This window comes from Pseudorasbora parva, chromosome 12, assembly GCF_024679245.1.
Source record: "Pseudorasbora parva isolate DD20220531a chromosome 12, ASM2467924v1, whole genome shotgun sequence".
Taxonomy (NCBI): Eukaryota; Metazoa; Chordata; class Actinopteri; order Cypriniformes; family Gobionidae; genus Pseudorasbora; species Pseudorasbora parva.
Window position 1 is genome coordinate 17,356,268 of NC_090183.1, and position 17,169 is coordinate 17,373,436.

The following is a 17,169-nucleotide window of genomic DNA, read 5'->3' on the forward strand; positions in this document are numbered from 1 at the left end:
ATTATGGTTAACGATTAATCGATTAATTGATCGTTAATTTAAACGACGATCGATCATGGGAATTTGTGAAAATTGACATCCCTACTGCTCATCATGCCGTATTCGAACATATGGCAGCACTCGCATGAATTGAACAAAGTTTACACATAGACCGTTTTGCCCACGTTTTTCTTTTATTAGCGCTGTTGTAATGTATCACTGATGAGCCAGCATGGGTATCCATCTACAGAAACATACATAAAGCATTATTTTCAAGTTACAACCCATATTATTGATGCGTCATCAGATGTGAGATGAACCGCGGTGCAAGTGCGCACCTTTTACATGGCACCCCTGCTCACTTCACCCCAGAATATATATATATATATATATATCCGAGTCCTGATTGGGATGTAATGTCCGATTCCGATCGAGTCTGAAATCACGTGATCGGGCCCGTTTTCCGATCACGTGATCGGATCGGGACATCCCTTTTTTTGGGTGCACCTAAATTTTGTGCTGGTGCACCTAACTTGTTTATTTAGGTGCACCAGCACAAAATTTAGTACAACCCAGGCAAAAAGTTAGTCTGGATTCCTGCGTGCTGTCTAGGCGATATAAACTATAATTAATAGCCCCATTTTATATGCAGAATTTGAATTAAACTTTTGTTTTCCATTCTTGACAGGTGGCCACATACACGCGCCAATAAATAGGCCCATCTGCATATAAATGCAGGATTAACTCTCTAAATTGTCATGACTTAGTCATAAATATGTATCAAAATCAGGCTAATATAAATGTCAGTAAAACACGATTCTGGGCTGTTTGTCAATATCCATGGATTACTAGATCTTTGGTAAGTTGTAAGAAATACTATATCGAGTCTATACTATATTAGTTTAGACTCATAACCGTTTGTTTTACTTACATTTTCCCTTATTAACTCCAGTCACATAGCAGCTCTTCTGCCACTCAGTCCCGGCTGAGGGGCATGTACCAGCGTGAAAGTGACGTCGATGCATACCCTCTATCCGTCCATTTTGATTTCTCAGCCATGTGGGAATTAGGAGCAGGTCCTTACAATTTAGTGAAAGACAAATGTGTTACACTATCCTAAATTATGTTTTCTAAATATTTTAGTTTTATGGTATAAAAAAGTATAATCAAAACCGGTGTCTAATTAAATAAACCATTTTTTTTTTGTTTAATAAAAAAACTTTATTGAAAAAAATAATTTAGAAATATAATTAATTTAGAACATAACACTGCATTAATTAAAATATTTTTGTTGCATTAAAGGTCTCGTTTTTAATGTGTTTTTGAAGCTTTGATTATGTTTACAGTGTGCAATATAAAATAAGTTCATGTTTTGCGTGTAAAAAAACAAAATATTTTTCACACAATTTACTTATCTGTTCACCGCAGTTTCCTCTGTCTTAAAAACGGCCTGATGATTTCCTTGTTCTATGAAGTCCCTCCTTCAGAAACACATAACAAGTTCTGATTGGGCCAGCGCTTCCTGTGTTGTGATTGGACAGCAGCTTAGCACACTTTGCCCGGAAAGCTCCCGCCTCTTACCATAACAGGGAGATGGAAGCGCTGAATGTGCGCTCTTCTCCACGTGAGAGAGCAACAAGACCACGCCCCCTATTTTGTGTGTACTTGTGGGCAGAGGGTTAGTCAACAAACGGTTCTAGTGACGTCATTCCTGCAAGGAAGTGCAGGGGTGTAGTCCAAACCGGCCGTTCGCTGTAGGCTTTGAAAGGGAACTTCTGTTAAATAAAATATCTCGCTTGGCATTGAACTTTGAGCTTTATAATTTTACAGGTATTATTTATGCTCTAACAGCAACATTTCACACTAACTAAAGTTTGAAAGATGGGATCGCGAAGAATGGGACCTTTTAATAATATCATTGCTGACTGATGGATTTTTGGCGAGAGATGTTTTTTTTTTTTTTGACAAACATTTTGGTCCTTGACGTTTTTTCATGTACATTGACAGCCTGGTTGTTTGGACATGCCTAGTTCATATCTTTAACCCAATCCCCTCTAAAGAGAGCTTGAGAGCTTGTGCTTTTCCACTGATGAATGTATATGGGATCATCTGTACCACCCCTACACCTTCTGAAAAGCTCTCTCTTTGTGCTGAGAGCTTCAAATGGGAAATCATCAGTTCCGGACTGACACACCATCACATTTCAGACTTTGATATGAACATTTCACTCTAATGGATACTCTCTTTTGTGGGGGGATAAAAGGAATAAACTGTGCTTAAAAGATCAGTGGATTATGTTATTCCGAAAAGAGCTTTTGTCATGAAGTTCATAAGCTGTATATTATTTTGAAAGACAGTCATAAAAATATCATTATCATTAAACTGCACTCAGCACTAGATGTAATTTGTAGTATTGCATTTTTGAATTGCAGGTAGTCGGATAGAAAACAGAAACATGCCAAAAAGGTTTTTTGTTTGCAAGCGAAAATGTTGTGTTGCAAAATTGTTAAAATGGGTCAAGTATTGAGTAAAGTTTAATATTAAAAATTAATCATTTGTTGTTTGCATAGGGCAGCAAATGTTGATCTCAAAGGTCAACATACTTTTGATATTTTATTGGCCAATGGACTTTTGTCAGTGTAATGTCAATGCGTCATTAGATTTAACATGTCTAGTGTGCACTATTTAGGGTATAGAAAAGGCGCTATATAAATGTAATGAATTATTATTATTATTATTATTATTATTATTATTATTATTATTAGTAGTAGTACACAGCAAAAAACATGTTGGGAGATTTATCACCACGGGTGTTAAAATTATCACTTTCCGGGTGAACATACAGGTTCATCTTTGCTAGTGTTAAAACAACACTGACGAAAGTGTTCGTTATACAAACACTGTGTTAGTGTTTCTTTTTAGTCACTCAAGGTGTTGAGAAATGTATTACTCATAAGTGTACATTTAACACTTTACGGTGATTAATCTCACACACCCAGTGTATTTAATGTTTATTTAATGTAAATACTTAAATACTAAAATGGCACTGTGAATGAAATTTAAAACAATTTATATATATTATTTTATTTTTCCCCCCAAAAAATCAAGTGACTAAAAATGTATTTGAATATTTATTGAAATTGTAATATATCAATTCCATTACATTTATGTATTTGGCAGACACTTTTATCCAATGCGACTTACACTGCATTCAATACCATTTTTAAATAAAATAAAAAACATTTTTGCCAGTTCTTGCTTTCGCCGGGAATCGCTACAGTAAAGCGATTGTTGTCACACATACAATTGAATAAAACAATTTCTTGTTATACTCCAATGCTATAACATCTTACCATGATAAATCTCTACTGCGTTTCAAACAAGATTAAACAAAGAAACATTCCTCAAGTAATGTTTTAATTGAAAATACAAAAATTCAACATTGTATATATTAAATCAACCTTAATGTTAAAAAACTGTCTGGTTTGTAATTCATTCTGATAAAAAATACTATTCCTTTATAAATTAATACATTTACATTTGGCAGATGATTTTATCCAAAGCGACTTACATTGCATTCAATGTATGCATTTTTACATTTTGTCAGTTCTTGCTTTCCCAATTCATCGATCCCACGATCTTGGCGTTGATAGCGCTCCTCAAAATGATCCAAACACATAGTATCGTTCCTGTTAAAGAGACAAATTTGGTTAAAACAAACACATTAAAAAAATCTAAGATATAAAGTTTCAAACATCTTCAATCAACAAGCAGAGATACTTACATAGCCTGTCTTCCTTTCAGGATCGTTTAGGTTTGTAGAGTAAAAATGCCAAGGGCATACATAGATTGTGGCCTTAAGTGGTTTCCTTCTGCAATAATAAACAATATTCCATGAAACAAAAATCCTCCAAAGCAGAAAGCAAACTAAAAGACTCAAAATAATCAGGTCACTTTGTGTATTACTTCAGGTTATTTTTATACCAACACATAGCAAGAAAACGTTATATTCAAAACATGAGCACTACTGTTACAGATTTACAATGCTACAACTAGAAAAGGCTAGAACTAAGTTGTACAGAAAAAATCGCGCATGGAAGGGCACTAATGCATGTCTGCTCAACTAATACAAAATAAGACGAAAAATGTCAAATAGTACGAGTGTGCAATGTCGTGGAATTTATAGCCTACGCCAAAACTCATTTCGGCGTGCATATGATACGCACTTTATGGCGTATATATGACACGCTCTCTTGGGTAGTTTAGGGTAGTGGGGTGGGGGGTTCGTATGTATAATACGCCATAAATTGCGTATCATATGCACGCAAAAAACAGCGTATCATATGCACGCCAAAATGAGTTTTGGCATATACATTCCACGACATTGCACACTCGTACTCGATCTTGAGTTTCTATATATTGACTGAAGCAGTTCATGAAGAAAAGCGTGTCCTACGATGTTTTCGACATTTTGGAGCGCTGTACAGAATGGTCGGCGTATGTTATCAAAGTACCACGAGAAGATTGCTAGAACACACAGAGCATTTCACTCGCAAAATGTTGCAGGCCGATCAGTATGCGCAGCGCCGACAATGATGGACCGTGCTGTCCGTGGGTGCTCGGCTAGGGATCGAGCCCCGGCGTCACACAAGAAAAAAAAATTAAGAGCAATTAATTCATTCGATTAACGTCTGCTTTCTCATTTGAATGACATTTCAAAACACCAGAATTAACTCGTAGTTACGGGGTGAAAGACGTTATGCCAAATGAGAAGAAATAACTATCCAAGTCCAGTGAGTTAAAAAATGACAATGTTAATGCTGCTACATTATTACAAAATTAGTACAACGAAATTAAGTCACTTACGTAAATCTCGTCCTGCATTAACGAATTTAGTGTGTTAGTGGGGGTTATTCAGTTATGTTAAACTGAATGGCGGATCAAAAGCGCGCTAAATTTAAACTGAGGTAAAAAAAAAAAAAAAAAACGCTAACAGAGTTAAGTCAACCACATCGGCTACGTTACTCATTATACAAGCTCATTAATAAATCACAAGTTGATAAGATAATAATACTATACTATACCTTGTCCTTGTAACCGTTGTGTGTGCAGGAAAATCCATAAAGATGGAGAGACCGAAGGATGAGCTGGGAAATTTAAAATGCTCTGCACATGCGCAGATGTTGATTGTTAACACCCAAAGGAAACACTGTGCTTTATCACCCAAAGGAAACACTGTGCTTTATCACTAAACAAGTGATAAAACATATAATATTTGTAAATTAACACCAGATTTTATCACTAGATGCCCAACACCAGGTTTTTATCCCTCAGTAATTTGCTGTGTAGTAGTAGTAGTAGTAGTAGTAGTAGTAGTAGTATCAAAACCAAAAGTTTGACTTTTGAAGCTCTGGTTTCTCAGTTTCTTTGAGTCTGTAGTCTACAAATAAACTACCTCAGATGACTGATGAGATGAAACAGAAAATGATCAACACTTAAGACGTAAACAGAGAGAGACGTAAACAAACTAAATGTTTAATTTGTGCAACATGACACAACAGAATTAGAACAATACACACAGGAGTAAACATATAAAACATATTACATAGAACAAAGGATTTCAAAAATCTAATAGAACAAGATTCATTATGTACCTGATTGGAGTCAAATTTTTGCCCCAAAACCTGACCTACCTGACCTTATTTTGGTTCTGTAAATGATTATGAATCACAATACTAAATCCTGCTCTTACCCAACCCCCAGTATCTGGAAGCAGCTTGGTTGCTGCTGTGATTCTACATTGGGTCATTGGAGTGCTACTGTCATTCATTCTCAACTTGTGCAGTGGGGATATCATGGAGAGCTATGGATTAGCAGGCCAGATATTCACATTGGTGCTATTGAATTATCCAATGAGAAAGTGCTGTTTAGATGTGAGTGTGAAAGGGGGGGGGGGGTTGGGTGTTTCAGGGAAAGCCGCATTATGAATGCACAGATCAACCAAAGCTCTGCATTAGTGTACATCACTGCTGTGTGTGCCTGTGCAAACACATTAGCCATGTAATGCATCAACTCTAAATTACTGTAAAATCTGACTGTAATTGCGTATAGATTTGTTTGGATAATATGATGGGGAAGCATGGATTCTTGTCTTTTAAAGGAGAAAGAGTGGTGGTTGGTGAATTTTGGATGGTAGATGATAACAATATGACAGTAATTCAACAAATGGAGAGATGAAGGCTTTTGGCTTCCTCTTAAAGCAGATAATCGAAGCAGATGTTCTTGTGTGCTTCTGGTGAACTACAACATTATACTTACACTGTCCACATCTCTTTGCACCGTCATTTATAAAACAGACAGTCTCTCTCTCTCTTTCTCTCTCTCTCTCTCTCTCTCTCTCTCTCTCTCTCTCTCTCTCTCTCTCTCTCTCTCTCTCTCTCTCTCTCTCTCTCTCTCTCTCTCTCTCTCTCTCTCCCCATCTCTCTCTGCCTCTCTCTGTTTACACCTGACATTAGGATGTGTTTTGCTTGATCTGATCACAAGTGTTCAAGCAAAACACATTATACTAAATTGTTGACGTTAGTCTCTCATGGCTTTTCACGAGAATCACGAGTGAAACACTTGTCTGATTCAGAACCTGGGCATAGATGACAGTGCTTTTGGGCGGCCATTTCTTAAGCAATTCTGTAATTTAGCAACTATAAAAGTAATTTTGCACCTACATTTTTCATGTTAAAAAAGCCAATGTTTCCCTAGTCCACCACTGCAGTGTATTCTGCTACAGGATATACAACATAAAGGATATTTAATATTTATAATAATAGCATCTAATGCAATTTTCTTTTCTCAGATTGCACACTGCCATATGATGTAACTTGCTGCTAGTACAATGGATATTGGATTTGGGTACATGTAACTGGATACATTAACTGGCAACTCATGACTATGTCCCTAAACCATAGTAATCTGTCATTCAAACCACATTGGTTCAACAGTGTAGAACTTTTGTTAATGACATCACACAGTAGGTGATGCTTAATTGGTTCAATATTAAATGAATGGCAGATAATTGCTGTAAATATGGAGGACTATTTTAATATTTTTGCTCTTCGTTGTTTTGCTTTAGATGTTTGTTTCAAACGCGCATTCCCTCGTACATCGTACTCCAGGGTTCCACAGAGTTATAGAGCACATACTCTTCAAAATAATGGGAACCTAAAATATGTAGAATGAAATTTGTATGGATGAATACCCTAATCCATAGGGTAAAAGACATTGATTGTACTGCATGTCATTCTGTGAATAATTAAGTTTTCTAACCACAGGTCGAGATAACTGTAGGTCCAACAACTAAACTTTGTGATGCAGTTTGTAAATGTTTGTTGGAACTTGTGACTGTAGATGGCCAACGAAGTTTTTGGCAAAAAGGATGATTCAAATATCCTTAGGCATGCACATAGTATGTTTAAAGGGGTGGTAAAACACTCTTTTGAAGGCCTGATTGTGTTTGTGGGGTGGACTGTAACGTGTTCATGCTTGTTTTTTTTTTAAAAATTGCATTATTTTTCATATCATTTACCTTTATTCTACACTGCTTTGTCCCTTCTTGTAAAAACGGTCTGATGGTTTCCGGATTCTACAAAGCCAGTCCCTAAAAAATACGCAATGGGCTCAGATTGGTTAGCTGGCCCAGTTGTGTTCTGATTCGCTAACCGCCTAGTTCACGTGTTTGATGATTAGTAAGTTATCACGGGCTGTAGGCGGGGCGCCGCCATTATGTGTTTTCAACACTGTCAGGGAGTTGGAGCCTGATGGATTTACCACACAAGATCATCCTCTTCATCTGATAAATGTTATGTGACATTACGTGAGGGAACAGGGTCGAAAATGGTTGTGTTAGTTGATCGGTAAAGTTATCACGGGCTGTGAGTGTCTGAGCCGCCTTTATATGTTGTTACAACACTGATGGAGCCTGCTGGATTAACAACACAAGATCATCCACTTCACCTGATATATTTAATGTGACATTACGTTAGGGAACAGGGTAGAAAATGATAACTTCCCCATCCCTAGGAAGGCTGAGCAAAGTGGACCTACAATCCGGATGAAAATAACAGCGTTTCCTCTGCATTCCAAATGCCTCGTCCCCCTTATTTAATATTCTCGAAGGAGGGGTTTATGTAAATATTGAACCCGCTGATGTCAGCGAGTCTGGAGGAAAAGGCTGTAGTTTCCAACCGGCTATTTGCTGTAGTCCTTAGAAATTGATTTCTTTAAAGCTACACTGTGTAACTTTTTTTGTTTATTCTTAGCTAAAAACACTTAGTTCTTTCAAAAAATATATGTTCTCATTAATGTATATTTACTTCTTTCAAGTAATAAAGTATTCTCGTAAGTTTATAATATGCCATTGAAAACACATACGGGTGAGGGGTTCAAATGCCGGTCGCCATGTTGCCCCTCCATCTTGAAAGTACATTAGCCAAAGAGGGACACATCAGTAAATTCAAGCTTCGCCTTTCGCGTTTTAACACTCGATGGCACCGTGTCGAATGTGAAGAGGGGGATTGCCATTTTAATCTTGGACTAAATCGGCCACCGTAGGAGTTCAAACAAAATCAGAATTGAGAGGAACAGAAACTATTATTCACTGGATGGTCATATACCTTTACACTGCTAGATGGGGGAAAATATCACACAGTGTAGCTTGAAAAAAAAAAAAAATCTTCCTTTGCTTTAAACTTTGAGCGTTGTAAATTTGCATATGTTGTTTATGCACAAACAGCAACATTACACACTAGCTAAAGTTAGAAAAGTGAAATTGTGTTTTACCACCCCTTTAGTAGGTTTTACATATGATGGAGAGTGCACAACACATTACAAGAAACATATATCATAAAAGGTAAATTCCTTAACCTACAGCAAATCATTTGGTAGCAAACTAGTGGCCTTGAGACAATGGAAATGCCCTTTTGTTCTGACCTCATAATTATAAATTTTGTCTGCTATCAGAAGACAAAAGCTTAGGTTGCTATAGTGACTCTCAGGATAGTCTTCTGTGATTGTAGTCAGTGGTTAAGCCCTTCACTTTGATGACGATTCAGTGAGGTGGAATTACTTTGTCAAAAGAAGCAGACAGGAGGTCCAGTGATTCCTATTCTAAAGAAAGTAAATCAATAAATAAAGACTAGAGAGTCATTAGCTCCTAAGAACATGCCAGATGACTAGTTGACAAATTACACCAGCACTGCTATGTGCTTTGATGAATGGACATTTTAATATATGGACTACAATAACTCCGTAATTGAAGTTAGGGTTTTCCACATTGTCACATTATAGTCCTGTGCTGCATCAGAAATTGCATATTATAGTAGGTACTACATTTGGTTTGAAACATCATGACTATTGAAAAAGTACATTCTATATAGTATTAATGTGTGTAATATGAATGAAATTCACTGAAATTCGCAAATCCTCTTCTGTGGCCTCATGTGATAGTGAAGTGTTCATCGACTGGACAGTTCAGAATATATTTCCAGCAGTAGTTCACTGCTTTATAAATTCTGACATACAATTTGTCTCACACACTGTTTTCCGCCCTCTTATGAATATTATGAAAGTAGGCATATTCAGATGCAGCTTTTGGACACTCGCTGAGTTTCATGCTCATACATAAAACCAAGTACGTTTGCCCTTATTCATAATCACAAAAAAAATTTTTTAAAATGTTTTGAAACCCATCTATCCATTCTAGCCAGTAAAACATGCTGAAAATCAAGATATGCATTTCAGGGGTGCTTTTAAATTTCATTAGTTGAATTGATTAGGTCATTAGTCTGGTGTCTATTCCAGACTAATGAACTAATGAATCTCAGCATGGCAGAAATCACTTTTGATCTCGCTGCAGGTTTTCTCAGAATTGTGTCTATAGTGCTGAACTGGCCGTGTTCTCAGGCTTCACCTGCTGTCTGCGGTGTTGCATCTCTGATGAGTCTTAAGCCACAGCCAAATAAATAATATTTTACCTTGGTTGTGAAGCTGTTTCTGAATCAACATTGGACTCATTTATTGAACTGCAAGTTTTCGTTCTTTCTTGTAGAGATCGACAGATAATCATTCTTCCCCAATATTTTAATATTGGATCAACCAATAAATCCAGTAGGCATTTCAAGAATTGCATGGCCAACATATTAGTTGCACTCAATTTTTTTTTTGTCATGTCTCTGTCTAAATGAAGCAAGTTTTGTTTCAGCATTACTTATTGATTGCCCATATAACATATTATAAAAATACACAGTGGTTGCAATTCTTTTCTTTCTAATAAATGTTGGAATGTTCCATGTCTAAAATATATACTATATTGCCAAATGTTTTGGGACGTCTGCCTTTACATGCACATTAATCCATAGTGTTTAATATGGAGTTTTACCACCCTTTGCAGCTATATCAGCTTCAACTCTTCTTGGAAGACCTTCCACAAGGTTTATGATCATTCTTCTAGAAGCTGATTTGTGAGGTCAGGCACCGATGTTGGACGTGAAGGCTCCACTCTAAGCTCCCAAAGGTGTCGGGATGAGTTCAGGACTCTGTGCAGGCCTGCCAAGTCCAGCCCCTGAAAAACAACCCCCCCCCCCCCCCCCCACCCCCACCAAACTTTCCACTTGGCACAGTGCAGTCAGGCAAGTACGGTTTTCCTGGCAACAGCCAAACCCAGAATCGTCCATCGGATTGACAGACAAAGAAGCGCGATTCATCACTCCTGAAACCTATTCCATGAAGCTTTCTATGCACTGTTCTTAAGCTAATTTGAAGGCCCACGAAGTTTGGAGGTCTGTAGCTATTGATTTGCAGAGAGTTGAAAACTTCTGCACCTCAGCATGCACTGACCCCACTCTGTGATTATACATGGTCTAGCACTTGGCTGAATTGCTGTTGTTCCCAATTGCTTTCACTTTATTATAATACCACTAACAGTTGACTGTAGAATATTTAGTAGTGAGGAAATTTCATAGATTAACTTTTTGCACAGGTGGCAACCTATCACGGTATAGGTTGAATTTGAATTCACTGAGCTCTTGAGAGCGACCCATTCTTTTACAAATGTTTGTAGAAGCGGTCTCCATGCCTAGGGGTTCGATTTTATACACCTGTGGCCATGGAAGTGATTGACACCTGAATTCATGATTTGGAGGGGTGTCTCAATACTTTTGGCAATAGAGTTTTAGTACAGTAATTCAAAATAAAGAGGAATAAATAAAAAATACTTATTGTTTTTTTTTTATTACTCTCCCCTGACTGAAGTTTGGAACAGATATTGTGCTCATCTACTCTTTCCAATTGGAAGGAGTAAAACTAGTAGAGCAGGACCTTTTGTCCATCGAGAATCAATTGGATCGTTGGATCATTATTGTTTGCTAATTGCTGTGATCTTATGTCAATGGCAGGTTGCTGGAGGGGGGAGGGGGAGGGGGAGGGGTTATTGACCAGCACTCGCACCATTAGAGAAGAGTTATCGCTGTAAGGGCACATGAATTTAAAAAAAAAAAGGAGGGGGAAAACATATATAATGATAATGATGTGCCTGGATAAATTATTTGTAATGAACTCTGTAATGTTCCATAAAAAAATAATAATTGCTATTATTAATATAAACAATAATTCGATTTCATAGTGACTTTAAGATATTTCACATAACTGACAAGACAAAATGAAAATTTTACAAATGATCCTGTTCAAAAGTTTGTCACCCTGGTTCTAATTCTGGTGTTTAGCTTGTTCAATGATCAGTGACATTTTGTGTGCTTTGTGTTAATTATGCATGAGTTCTTGCTTTGTCTTGCAAATACATTGTCCTTCATTATTTGGTTTTCCAGAGTATGCACGTTTGAGCTCTTGACTTCCCAAGAATGAGTTCACCTTTTCACAAGGCCAACTATTACAAAATGTGCAGACATTCACTACTCAAGAAGGCAACAAACTTAATTGAGAATAAGAACCAAGGGAATGTAAACTTTGTAACTTGATCAGTATACATTTGTAATATAATGAAATAGCATTATTATTATTATTATTATTATTATTATTATTATTATTATTATTAAAGTGATATTATTATTTATCATTCATCTTTTTTTGTTTCTGAGGAACAGTACAAAATACATTTTTTAAAATTCTCTTGTAATGTTTGTATAAATTCTTCACTCTCAAATATTGTATAAATTTAGCATTTTTGTATGATTTTGTACCCCTGTATATAAAAGCTACAAGGTGTATTGTGAATTCTAAATTATGTAGGAAACTGTATGAATCTATTTTTAAGTGACAGCATTTTTTAGACAAGAACCTGCACATTTTACCCTTTCTGACACTTCAGCCGAGGGCCATAATGTCCTATGATGGGGAGTGTAGTTTTTTTTATGGCTCATTCTTTATTAAGAGTAATGGCAGCTCCAGCCGCCCAGACAGCTCTGCAGCTCAAATGTGGCCCATGAGGTTGATGTAGGATGTGGGAAATCACTCTGGAGTCACCAAAATTACCATGGCTGAGGTGATTTATTTACCATGAGATGAATATAACTCTACTCTCCAGCGATACTAATCAACGAGTCTTTGAATTTATTTTCTACTCTAAATTCACGGAAGTAAACTAAACATAGTAGAATGTACTTGCACAACAGTATACATTTTACAAGTTTATTTTTTAAATCACTCCTTTCTCTTACAATTAATTTCTCACAGATTCATACATTTGCTTCTCTCCATATTGTGGATGTGTGCTTTAGCAGTGTAGTTATGTTATGTAGTGATTTTATGCAGCTTTGCTGGCAGATCCCTGGGGCTTGACCTCTATAATAATTATCCATGATGGAGCGGTCAGGCAAAGGTAGACTGTCCTAATGAGTCCACTGGGTATTAATGTGCAGGAAATGACCTGCTAATTCACAAACCAATATTGTGTTTTTTTTGTTTGTTTGTTTGTTTGTTTATTTTGATGTTTATGGCCTCTTTTTTTTTCAGTTGATTAGCAACAACAGAGATTTTTGCTTGTTAAAAATGTGAATGTGGTTGATTTAGTTTTACGACTAATGCAGATTTAATGGTTGTATACTATGATAGGAACAGTGGTTGTTTGTACATATGTATTAGTGAGTACAAGTACATACAAACCAGAAAACAACTTTTTACAAGAAATAACCCTGAATAACCATGTAATTGAATTTGGGTGTGAAATCATGATTTTAGATTGTGAATGATTATCATGACTCCATAATCTGCCTTTGATGGGAGATTGTAGTATCGTGCTACAGTGCAAATTCTATCAGTTAAAGTTCTGGCGCCCCGGCCCCAAAATTCTGTACAACACAACAAACATTCACATCAGTTTAGCAATTCAGCGGTAGGTTTGCGCTCATTTCAGGTTTTCGGATTCACAAAAGTGTATTATTTGCATGTTTTAAAGCCTTGTCAGTTATATTTTGATGCTGTTCTGACATACGTTTTTCTGAGCGCATACTCCTGAAGCGTTTATTAGTTTATTAGATCCGTCCATTTTGGTCTTAAAATTGAGCTTGGTCTGATGAGAACCAGACAAATCGCAAACTACTGGCCAGTCTTTTTCACAGATCCGTGTGAACATGCAGGACAATTTTGACAATAGCGGGTTCGGTATGTGAAAAAAGCAATGAAAAAAGTTTTTAGTACATTGTTATCGTGTAAACATACCCTTAGGTCATTAGTTGCTATGTTTTTTGTTTTTATTTTTTCCCTTAAGTCTTACACCTGTGTCTAGTTAATTATCTTGTTTGGTCCCCAGTGTTTTTCTGCAGATATAACACTCATTTTCAGTTGCTCTATGTAAGATCTCATCTCAAAAAAGTGGTTGTTCTGTTTATTATTTTTTTGTTTCCTTGACATCCTGCAAAGTCTAAATTTTGAGTTACAGTGAGACAAAAAAAGTATTTAGTCAGCCACCAGTTGTGCAAGTTCTCCTACTTAAAAAGATGAGAGAGGCCTGTAATTTTCATCATAGGTACACTTCAACTATGAGAGACAGAATGAGAAAAAAATCCAGCAAATCACATTGTCTGATTTTTAAAGAATTTATTTGCAAATTATGGTGGAAAATAAGTATTTGGTCAATAACAAAAGTTAATCTCAATACTTTGTTATATATCCTTTGTTGGCAATGACAGAGGTCAAACTTTTCTGTAAGTCGCCACAAGGTTTTTACACATTGTTGCTGGTAGTTTGGCCCATTGGAGATTTTTGATCAAACCTTCACTTAACTCCTCACTTAACCCAATAGCTGTTTCAGAAGTCAAAAGCAGAAATATAAATGCACCTTTTAGCTGTTGGTGGCACCTGAGGTAGAGACTCAAGATTTACCAGATTTATGTGGTAATGATACCACTAATGCGGGTTTCCATTCAATAGAATCAATCAATGTTATTTGCACAGGGGAGACAGAAGTGGCTTGTTTTCCCCTCTCTCTTGTAGCTCAGTAGTTGTGAGAGCAGTATAGCTTATTATGGTTACTTGTAGCTCATTGTAATTACTGTTAGATTTCATATTAGCATGTCTAAAATACTGAAATAATCAATATAATTTATGCATCAGTTGCAAGGAAGCCATCCTCCATAGGTTGCCCACTTTACCTTTCCTCTTATCTTGGTCATGGCCGTGCTCTCAAGGCTAAAGGGAATCGTGCAACCTGCATAAATGTTTAACCTTATAAGCTAATGCAACAGAGGCTCACTGAGGCTTCTTTAGGAACAAATGAAATAGCAGCCCTCTCCCTCAACCTAGATGACATAAGCACGATTTTGCTGCTACTGTACAGGCACAAGAAGTTGTGGATTTGACAGCGAAGATGAAAACAAATGCTGGCCTTGTGGCCCATGATCTCATATGAGGAGCTGTCTTAAGCACAGGCCCCTTTCACTAAGAGTTAGTCTGGCTGAAAGCATGGAGAAGCTATCTCAGATCATGCCTTATCAGATGTACTGGATGTAAATGCCCCATGTAACTTTGTTCTATATGACGGAAGTGCAGAGTCAGCCACACAACCGACTAATAAAAAAAAGGGGGCTGAGGGTGACTGTTGAGTTTTCAGGTTGAAACCCCAATCTTTGAGGGATGTTTAAAGAGATTTTTCAAATATTCTCAGTGTGGCAGAGCATGCACATACTCTCTCGTCTCTCGATGAAGCAGGCCCTGCAGCACATTCATTTTGTTGCTGTTCTCCTCCCTGATTTAGAAAGAGAAGTGATCTCTCTGACTGGGCACACTCATAAACTGCCCATGGTATCTCATAAACCTCCCATGGAATTTAAGACCTTAGTGTCAATGCAAGATTCTAACAGTGTAGGCTGTATCTATAGCTATGTATCACCCTGTTTATATGCACATTTTGAAGTATTGCATCCAAAACGAGTGATAGAAATGCCAACGTTCAGGAAAAAATCCCTTTATTAATGGTTTTTGACTTGCAAAAAACATTTTTAATGCAAATAATTGGAGATGGAACGGCATTTGCCGAATAAATTCTGACATAGCAAACATTAAACCTTCTTGACTGATCTGCTGTTTCCTAATGATGTTTCCGGCTCTTTTCAGAGAACTGAACCGGCTGATTTGGCTCAGCTCAGCAATAAAGCTGAAAGTCTACTTCGGCCGTCCGTATGCCATCCACATGACGTAATTTTCATCATCAGGAGGGTTTGCAGTAGGGCTGTCAACGAATATTCTAAATTCGAAAATATATTCGAATCGTTTTTAAAAAACGTATTTCGAAGGTGAAAATGAATATTTGAAAAAAAAGAAAGAAATAAAAAAACGAATATTTATATGCAAGCTATGTAAGATTCAGTTAGCATACCATGCCTCATTTTATTTAACATTTAAAGCTACACTGTGTAACTTTTTTAGTTTATTCTTGGTTCTTTCAAAAATATATGTGCTCATTAAAGGGGGGGTGAAATGCTGTTTCATGCATACTGATCTTTTTACACTGTTAAAGACTTGGAATCCCATACTAAACATAGACAAAGTTTCAAAAGTTAAGGTGGACGTTTGATGGGAGTATTTCTTTGTCAAAAATACTACTTCCGGTTAGTCATAAGTTTCGGCAAGTTTTTTGAGATCATGCGTCCCCTTTGACGTTAACGGGGGCGGAATTTCCTTGTATGGGCCTTACGGACAATTCTACCGGAAGCGCGTGAGAGAGAGCGAGGGAGAGAGCGAAAGCAACAGGCTACGCCCATCAAAGCGCTGGCTTGTAGGATGCTAAACAGGTGATATAACCAGTAGCTACTGACTTACCCACTGATAGGCCGGCGGTCGATCTGTATTAGCACTTTCCTCACGCGACGGGCGAATCACTTTCCTCACAGAGCGACTCACTTTCCTCACGCGGCAGGCGAATCACTTTCCTCACTGAGCGAATCACTTTCCTCACAGAGCGACTCACTTTCCTCACGCGGCGGGCGAATCACTTTCCTCACTGAGCTAATCACTTTCCTCACGCGGCGGGCGAATCACTTTCCTCACAGAGCGACTCACTTTCCTCACGCGGCGGGCGAATCACTTTCCTCACTGAGCGAATCACTTTCCTCACAGAGCGAATCACTTTCCTCACAGAGCGAATCACTTTCCTCACAGAGCGACTCACTTTCCTCACTGCAGCGCGCTGCTGCACACGTCATTATTTAGCTCCGCTCACATGACACGCCCCCACCCGCTCGGCTTTTTTCGGAAAGACTCGGAACAGCGCATCTTTCTTATATAATTATAAAAAAAATAAAGACTTTTCGGAGATATGCAGGATGCAATGCTACTCTATAGGTACTCAAGATTGACATGACACTGACTGAAACTGAGTGTTTCACCCCCCCTTTAATGTATATTTACTTCTTTCAAGTAATAATGTATTCTCGTAATTTTATAATATACCATTGAAAATACATACGGGTGAGGGTTCGGATGGCGGTCGCCATGTTGCTCCTCCATCTTGAAAGTACATTTGCCAAAGAGGGACATACCCGTAAATTCAAGCTTCGCCTTTCGTGTTTTTACACTCGATGGCACTGTGTCGAATGTGAAGAGGAGGATTGCTTGAGGCTGCTATATGATGATGGAGGATCACTCTTAAGCCCCTTTCACAATGCACGTCGGACCCGCAATATTCCCGGA

The 17,169-nt window shown here is 37.5% G+C and overlaps 1 protein-coding gene and 1 long non-coding RNA gene across 2 annotated transcripts in view; one reads left to right on the forward strand and one right to left on the reverse strand.

Annotated features, from left to right (window-relative positions):
- Positions 1–17,169, forward strand: part of prkcaa (protein kinase C, alpha, a) — a 173,930-nt gene that overhangs the window by 16,758 nt on the left and 140,003 nt on the right. The window lies entirely within an intron of this gene.
- LOC137094103 (uncharacterized) lies at positions 3,286–5,121 on the reverse strand. The gene is made up of 3 exons (XR_010908593.1): positions 5,064–5,121; positions 3,764–3,851; positions 3,286–3,668 (listed from the first exon to the last, which is right to left on the reverse strand). It is a non-coding gene; the product is annotated as an uncharacterized lncRNA (long non-coding RNA).